The sequence below is a fragment of the Phoca vitulina genome, unplaced genomic scaffold, assembly GCF_004348235.1.
Source record: "Phoca vitulina isolate PV1807 unplaced genomic scaffold, GSC_HSeal_1.0 scaffold46, whole genome shotgun sequence".
Taxonomy (NCBI): Eukaryota; Metazoa; Chordata; class Mammalia; order Carnivora; family Phocidae; genus Phoca; species Phoca vitulina.
In genome coordinates, this window is record NW_022589749.1 from 8,249,108 (window position 1) to 8,257,200 (window position 8,093).

Below are 8,093 nucleotides of genomic sequence, written 5' to 3' on the forward strand. Positions count from 1 at the left end.
CTTCCCAGTTTTGGGCAATTATAAGTAAAGCCACTATAAACATTCATATACAGATTTTGTATGAACATACATTTTCATTTCTCTTGGGAGTATATACCTAGGAGTAAGATTTTTGTGTTTTACGGTGGGTGTCTGTTTAATTTTACAAGAAATTGCCCAACTTTTTTCCAAAGTGACTGTACATTTTGCATTCCCACCAACAAGATAAGAGATTTCTAGTTGCTTCACATGCTCATAAAAACTTGGTATGGTCAGTTTTGTTTTCATTTTCATTTTTAGCTATTCTAATAAGTGTGTGGTGGTATCTCATTGTGGCTTTATTAGTGGGTTTTTAATAAATTCGGTCATCTTGGGATGGCACACTTACACTGTATTTTAATCTTGGGGTGCCAAAAGCATTTGTTAAACATCCAATGAAGAAATGAATTCTTCGTTTTTCTGTAGACAAAGAGCCTCAAAAAAATGGAAGTGAGTTGGCCTCTCGGTGCCACTGAGGGGCACTGCTCTCCCCTCCCCCACTTCTATTTCTATTTCTCTGTGGTAAACATGTTTTCATCATTGTCCTCAGGACCTGCAGGTAGTTCTGCTTTTATTCACCCCTTACTGGAAGCCTGTTAGTGAATTCTTCTTGAGGCCTGAACCTGCTTCATTTTGCCCTGTCATGGGGTCAGTCATTTCTATTATGGCTTGTTTCAAAGCATGTACCTTTTATTAACCTAAATTCGTTGGAAAGAATGTGGAGACCAAAGAAGAGTAAACACAAGATTGGGTAAGCCTATGTCAGAAGCCTCAACCTCACACTGTTGAGGCATGTTTTCCTTACCCAAAATCAGGACCCATGATCTGACAAGTCTGCATGTCGTTATGAAGACAGTAAAAAAATTGGAATGTCCTGGAAACTTCAGAGTTATCGTGACTATGGTTATGAAAAATCTGGATGGAGGGGCGCCTGGGCGGCTCAGTTGGGCATGCCTTCCGTTCAGGTCATGATCCTGGGGTCCTGGGGTCCTGGGATCAAGCCCCGCATTGGGCATCTGCCTTCAGCTCAGGTCATGATCCCAGATCCCCGGGATTGAGCCCCACGTAGGGCTCCCTATAGGGAGCCTGCTTCTCCCTCTCCCTCTGCCTCTCCCCTCCAATGGTGTGCTCTCTCACTCTTTAAAAAAAAAAAAATCTGGACAGAATCAACACTAATTCCAAACTCCAGAATCCCCATCTCTATATTATTGTCAATTTATTGGGGGGGGGGGAATGGCCTGATGAGAAAAGATTTATTTTATCTAGGTCTGTTTGGACAAACACGCAAACTGATATCTCTTTTTTATCGAGATCATTTGTGAATTCCTTAAAAGAATGAATGAATGTCCTTCCGATTTGAATCTAACTACAAATTCTTCCTCAAAGGCAGCTTCTTACTCTATGGGATAATAAAATATCAGTCATATTTTAACTTCTATCCCCTCCAACATGAATCATGAACAGGCCTAAAAGTTTCCTTTTAAAATGTTCTCTTCAAGACATAAGCTGGTAATTGTAACGGTTTCTGGGGAGAAGGAAGGAAGGCAAGTCATTCTTCAATCTATTGTGCCTGTATTACTTTTCAGTTAAAATCAAATTGATTTTTCTTGAGGTGCCTGGTTGGCTCAGCCCATGGAGCATATGACTTCTGATCTCAGGGTTGAGTTCAAGCCCCATGTTGGGCATAGAGCTTACTTAAAAAATAAAATAAAATTGATTTTTAAATTAAATGAACACAAAAACAAAATAAAATTTTAAGACATATGTTCCTCATCTTTTTTTTAAAAGATTTCATTTATTTATTTGAGAGATGGGGCTGGGGGAGGGGGGAGGGAGAAGCAGAATCCCCACTCATCGGGGGCCCAACATGGGGCTTGGTCCCAGGACCCCAGGATCATGACCTGAGCTGAAGGTAGATGCTTAACTGACTGAGCCACCCAATCACCCCTATGTATCCCCTCTTAATCATCATTCTTATATTCCATTAGGGAGAACAATTGGAAAATAGGACAAAAATCCTTCTTTCCTCCCAGCTTTGCCCAATGTCTACTGCTTAAACTAGACTTGAAAGCAAATTTTAAAAGTTGTGAACATTTTCAAGTCTAAAAAAAATTAGACTCAAACAAATACTGTAGGCTTCTATGATTGTACCATAAGAAGTGTTTGCTTTCAGGAATTATCAAAAATATGTGTCATTCTTAAAATTTTTTTTAAGAGATGGCACAGAGAGAGACCATTTTGCTGCCCAGGTAACTTCTGTTGGTCACTGGTCACCATGATTTGCAGGCTGGCTCTCCATTTTGACATTTCAGAAACAAAATCTTTCCAGATTAGCCCAGCATTACTGGGTCATGATAAGCAGATCTTCCAGAGATCAGAAGAGATGTCTATTTATTGCTCCTACTTATCCTTCAGATTTCACCTTCTCCAGGAGGCCCCCCGGCCCTGACCCACCAAGGAGGCAGATTCTCACAAATTTCAGAGCAAGACCAGTCTGGGTTAATCTAGTTCCATCTCTTATTAACTGGGTACTTAAATTTTCTGATAAAATCTATCATACTGACAGTTCCAATTAAAATCAAGACAATGGGGCACCCGGCTGGCTCAATCAGTGGCGCCTGCGACTCTTGATCTCAGGGTTGTGAGTTCAAGCCCCATGTTCAGTGTAGAGATTACTTAAAATTAAAATCTTTTAAAAAAACCACAAAAATAAAAATTAATAAAATCAAGACTAGAGGGTTTTTTTTTTTTTTTAATTTTTATTTATTTGAGACAGACAGAGAGAGAAAGCACAAACCGGGAGAAGGGTCAGAGGGAGAGGGAGAAGCAGACTCCCTGCCGAGCAGGGAGCCCAATGAAGGGCTCAATCCCCGGACCCTAAGATCATGACCCGAGCCCAAGGCAGAGGCTTAACTGATTGAGCCACCCAGGTGCCCCAAAACCCCCCAAGGGGTTTTATTTAAACATATTGATCTTGCATATGCATTTATTTTCTCCCACACCATAAAGATCAGTTCTCGATAACTCCAACATAATTTATTACTTGATTAATCCCAAAATACACACTTAGCACAGGGCTAAGTCTCAGAATAACAATGCCAATACTATCACCAAACACATGGGTATTTAAAAAACAGGAGATTTCTTTTTAGCTTCGCGCTTTCATTTAATCCCTCTGTTTTTATCACGTTGCCTCCATTCTTTTGTCTGAATGCTATCTCTGAACTTAGAGCTGTTCTGTTTGATGTTCTCCAAAGAATAAACACCCAATCTTCTGCAAGGATCAAGGCAAGGCATCACAGGAGGGGAATCTGAGGTTATGTTATTGGACTCCAAGGATATGTTACTGGTACAATTAATGGTCTGCTTTGATTCCCAACTCTCCCCCCACGTACCTGGGACCTTCGATCCCGGAGCCCTTCCGGGGCTCCGCAGCTGCAACTGGCTTGCTCCTCCTTGGCAACTCCGTCTGCAAGACCTAGGGCTTCTCCACTCAGCCAAATCCTCCACCCACCTTCTGGCCTCCGAAAAGGATTTGACATCTCTCAGGAGCAGTCATCATCTCTCTCGTTCTGTGTGGGTTTAGACCTTTTTGCTCCCTCTTCCATCATGTTTGTGTGTTTCAGGGGAGCACAGAGATTAAGTGCACGGGTCCTCGCCACCATGTTTCTCTATGTTTCATGTAAACATTTTCCATATCATGAGTACGGAGGTAGCAAAGTGAATGATGAAAAGTACACCCACGGTGTTTGGGTCCAGATCCCTGGTTCTACTACTTTTGAACTCTGTGTAATCTTGGGCAGGCTGTCTGTGCTCACATTCCTCATTTATAAAATGGGGATAACAGTGGGACTGGTCGCAAAATTGTATGAGTGTGTGGCGTGGTACTGGACACTTATTAAGCACTCCGAAGGTTTAAAATGTTATTAAAGAAAGGGTACAGCATTCCTTAATTGGAAAGGATGAAATGAAGTGCATGGCAGACTCAGTCAGTAAAGCATGATGATGTGGGAAACAAAGGCAGAAGAATAATTACTAAATTTCCTTACTACCTAGAGCCCAATGACAAGTTCATGATACAGAGTGACATTCCTCTAGGGACTCAGCTGCCTCGATATTGACACTTATCTAAGGGCAAAAGACAATCCTAGGCTGACCCCCACACCCCAGGATCCTGTAAGTCTACTTTAACATATAAAAATTCCTTTAGAAATTTCCTTTATCTCTAAACCCCCAAGATATGTGTTGGCAATCAACCCCCAAGCATATGGCCCACCAATATACATCTGAAGGGTCTCATGACTAAGGTTTTATTAGACAGTGATAAATGACCTTTTCTCAACAACAGCTAGCCCCCTCAAGGTCCTGGAAACCTTGCTTCCAAAATTCCTTAGAGACTTATGCTATCCCTAACCCCTTCCCAACTTGAAAGTATATAGTGGGCCACTCACTCCTCATGACCCCAGTGCAGCTCTTTCTTCCCATAGGTCCTGTCCCCGTGCTTTAATAAAACCACCTTTTTGCACCAAAAAACGTCTCAAGAATTCTTTCTTGGCCGTCAGCTTTGAACCGTAACATTCTTTCCTACATCACACGTGACTCCTGATCTCTGGGTCATAAGTCCGAGCCCCACGTTCGGCGTAGAGCATACTTAAAAAAAAAAAAAAAGGAAAGGACAAAGTGATATTGATTAATTCTGCCAAAAGCTAAAGGAGAACAGTTGATTCTCTGATCATCTTATCCTGAAGTTGACTGTATTCTCAAGGCTTTAGCAGCTTTGAATCTTGCAGTTTCACATTTGTCCTGCAGGTGGCAACCTTTGTCACCAAAACTGTTCCTCAGCCAGCGCTAACCCTGAGGGGAAAACATACCCTCTGTCTTTTTTTTTTTTTTTTAAAGATTTTATTTATCTATTTGACAGACAGAGACACAGCGAGAGAGGGAACACAAGCAGGGGGAGTGGGAGAGGGAGAAGCAGGCTTCCCGCCGAGCAGAGAGCCCGATGTGGGGCTCGATCCCAGAACCCTGGGATCATGACCGGAGCCGAAGGCAGATGCCCAATGACTGAGCCACCCAGGTGCCCCCATACCCTCTGTCTTTATTCTTCCATTGGTTTGGTCACTTACTCAGTAAGTATTTACTGAGTACCTACTGTGTGCCAGGAACCATGGAAACAACAGTGGTCTAGTACACACCGCTGCTGCCTTCTCTGAACTTAACAGTTCGCAACAGCTCTGGAATTTAATTCAAAGAAGCTGAGAGGACCCTTCTTCCCCTACATTCCTCCCCCAAAAAACCTTCCACATGACTGTGCAAGTATGAGGCACAAGCCCTAACTGGAGTCCTATTAAGAAACAGAATGCCCGGGCGCCTGGGTGGCTCAGTTGGTTGGGCGACTGCCTTCGGCTCAGGTCATGATCCTGGAGTCCCGGGATCGAGTCCCGCATCGGGCTCCCTGCTCGGCGGGGAGTCTGCTTCTCCCTCTGACCCTCCCGCCTCTCGTGCTCTCTCTCTCATTCTCTCTCTCTCAAATAAATAAATAAAATCTTTAAAAAAAAAAAAAAAAAAAAGAAACAGAATGCCCTCTTGAGCGAAAATGATGCTGTAAAGGACATTCCTTATCACCAATAATTCTTCAGGCCTATTGTACTTGATTTTCATAAGTTCCACCCTCCAAGGAAAGGGCTGGGAGGCTAAGGGGCATCGAGATAGTCACCAACGTAGAAAGGGGTGTTGGGGTGTTGGAGTGGGTGGATGGGAGGATTTAGGAATTACAGGCCAGCGATAACAACTCTCAAATGTCCCCCCTCTTCTTTTTTTTTTTTTAAGATTTTATTTATTTATTTGACAGAGAGAGAGAGACAGGGAGAGAGGGAACACAAGCAGGGGGAGCGGAAGAGGGAGAAGCAGGCTTCCTGCCGAGCAGGGAGCCGGATGTGGGGCTCGATCCCAGGACCCTGGGATCATGACCTGAGCCAAAGGCAGACGCTTAACCGACTGAGCCACCCAGGGGCCCCAGTCCCTCCTATTCTTAAGCCATACATCTCCTTTTGAAGAAAAATTATCCAGAATTTGGAAATAAGACCAAGAGAGGGCAGCATAGTTCTTTCAATGTTATCTAGGACATTATTGAACAAGCCCACCCAAGGATGAATTCTCTAGGGGCGCCTGGGTGGGTCAGTCGTTAAGCGTCTGCCTTCAGCTCAGGTCATAATCTCAGGGTCCTGGGATGGAGCCCCGTATTGGGCTCCCCAAGATACGCGGGAAGCCTGCTTCTCCCTCTCCCACTCCCCCTGCTTGTGTTCCCTTTCTCGCTGTGTCTCTGTCCAATAAATAAATAAAATCTTTAAAAAAAAAAAAGGATGAATTCTCTAGCAGGGGTCTGGAAGCTTTTCCTGTAAAGGTCCATATAGTAAAATATTTCAGGTTTTCAGGCTCTATGCTTAACTATTCAACTCTGTTGTCTTAGCACTCTCTCTTATTGTGAAGCAAAGGAAGCCTTAGACAACATGTAAACAAATGCCTGTGACTGTGTTCCAATAAAACTTTATTACAAATGTAAGCAGCAGGGCCAGATTTGGCCCCCTGGTCTATATGTCAGCCAAGGAATGTACCTTTGTCTGCCTAGCTATTTACTATTGGTTAAAATCTTGGGGTTTTTTGTCTGGGAGAGTTTCAGATCATTTCTATCCAGCACACACACACACAAACACACACAGAACCCTGAAACATATAGTTTTTATTACCCTGTGGAGATTAATCCGTTTTGTATTTAAGTTTCCTACTTCTCAAAATGTCTCTGACCCAGCTGTTTCCTCTTTAACGAGTGGAATAAATTTTTCACTTGTGTTTATCCTCTGTTTGAATGAGTCATGTAACTTTTGACATTGTTGTTTGTTATACTTTTATTGTTCCCCAGTATTTAGTAAAACCCATTACCTTAGAGCCCCATGTTATCATGGAGGGTAGCAAAGAAAGAATTTAGGAATTGCATTCCACTCTGTTGTCAAACTCAGAGGAGAGAAACCCCCTGTGGTAGGGACAGAGATTTTGTGCCTTTGGCAAGGAATTTTTTTTAAGCCCATATCATTTCTCCCTGCCCCCCCCCATTCCCCTTGGCATGAAAAAGGTACAATTCTTTATATTTCCAAACAATAGATTATGGGAGGATTCATTCTATTTTACCTGGTTTCAGGTGCTCTCTAGGATCTCACTTCCATTTTAGTCCTGAAATCCTGGCCTCCTCAAATCCACTTTTTTAAAACAATCTCCTCACCAAGGTGTTATGACCTGAATGTTGATATCCCTCAAAATTCATATGTTAAAGCCCTAATCCCCAATGTGACTGTAATTGGAGACAGGGCTTTTAGGAGATAATTAAAGTTAAATGAGGTCATAAGGATGGGGATTATGGATGAGGTCATAGGCAAGCCAGAGAGGCCTCAGAAGAACCCAGCCACACTGGTACCCTGATCTCAGACATCCAGAACTGTGAGAAAATAAATATCTGTTGTTTAAGCCACCCAGTTTATGGTATTTTGTTATGACAGCCCAAGCTAAGACATGGCCAAACCTATTCCCACCCCAGGACATTTGCAGTGGCTGTTCCCTGTGCCTGGAATGCCCTTCTTCCAGAATTATGAATGGATGGCTGTTTTTTCTCAACTTTTCATTGAGGTTTCAGATCAAATGATACCTTTTAGAGTGGCCTTCTCTGCCCACCCTAATGGAGCCTCCCCACTGTAGTCATTTACCTGATCACTAGTAAGATCGCCTATCTCTTCACATGTCTATTAGACAACTGGGTTTTCTCTTCAGAAATGCCCTTGGGGCGCCTGGGTGGCTCAGTCGTTGGGCGTCTGCCTTTGGTTCAGGTCATGATCCCAGGGTTCTGGGATCGAGCCCCGCATCCAGCTCCCTGCTCAGCGAGAAGCCTGCTTCTCCCTCTCCCTCTGCCTGTTGCTTCCCCTGCTTGTACACTCTCTCTCTGTCAAAAATAAAATAAAATCTTAAAAAAAAAAAAAAAAAAGAAATGCCCTTGTTAAAAGATAAACTGAGGCATATTAAAATTTTAG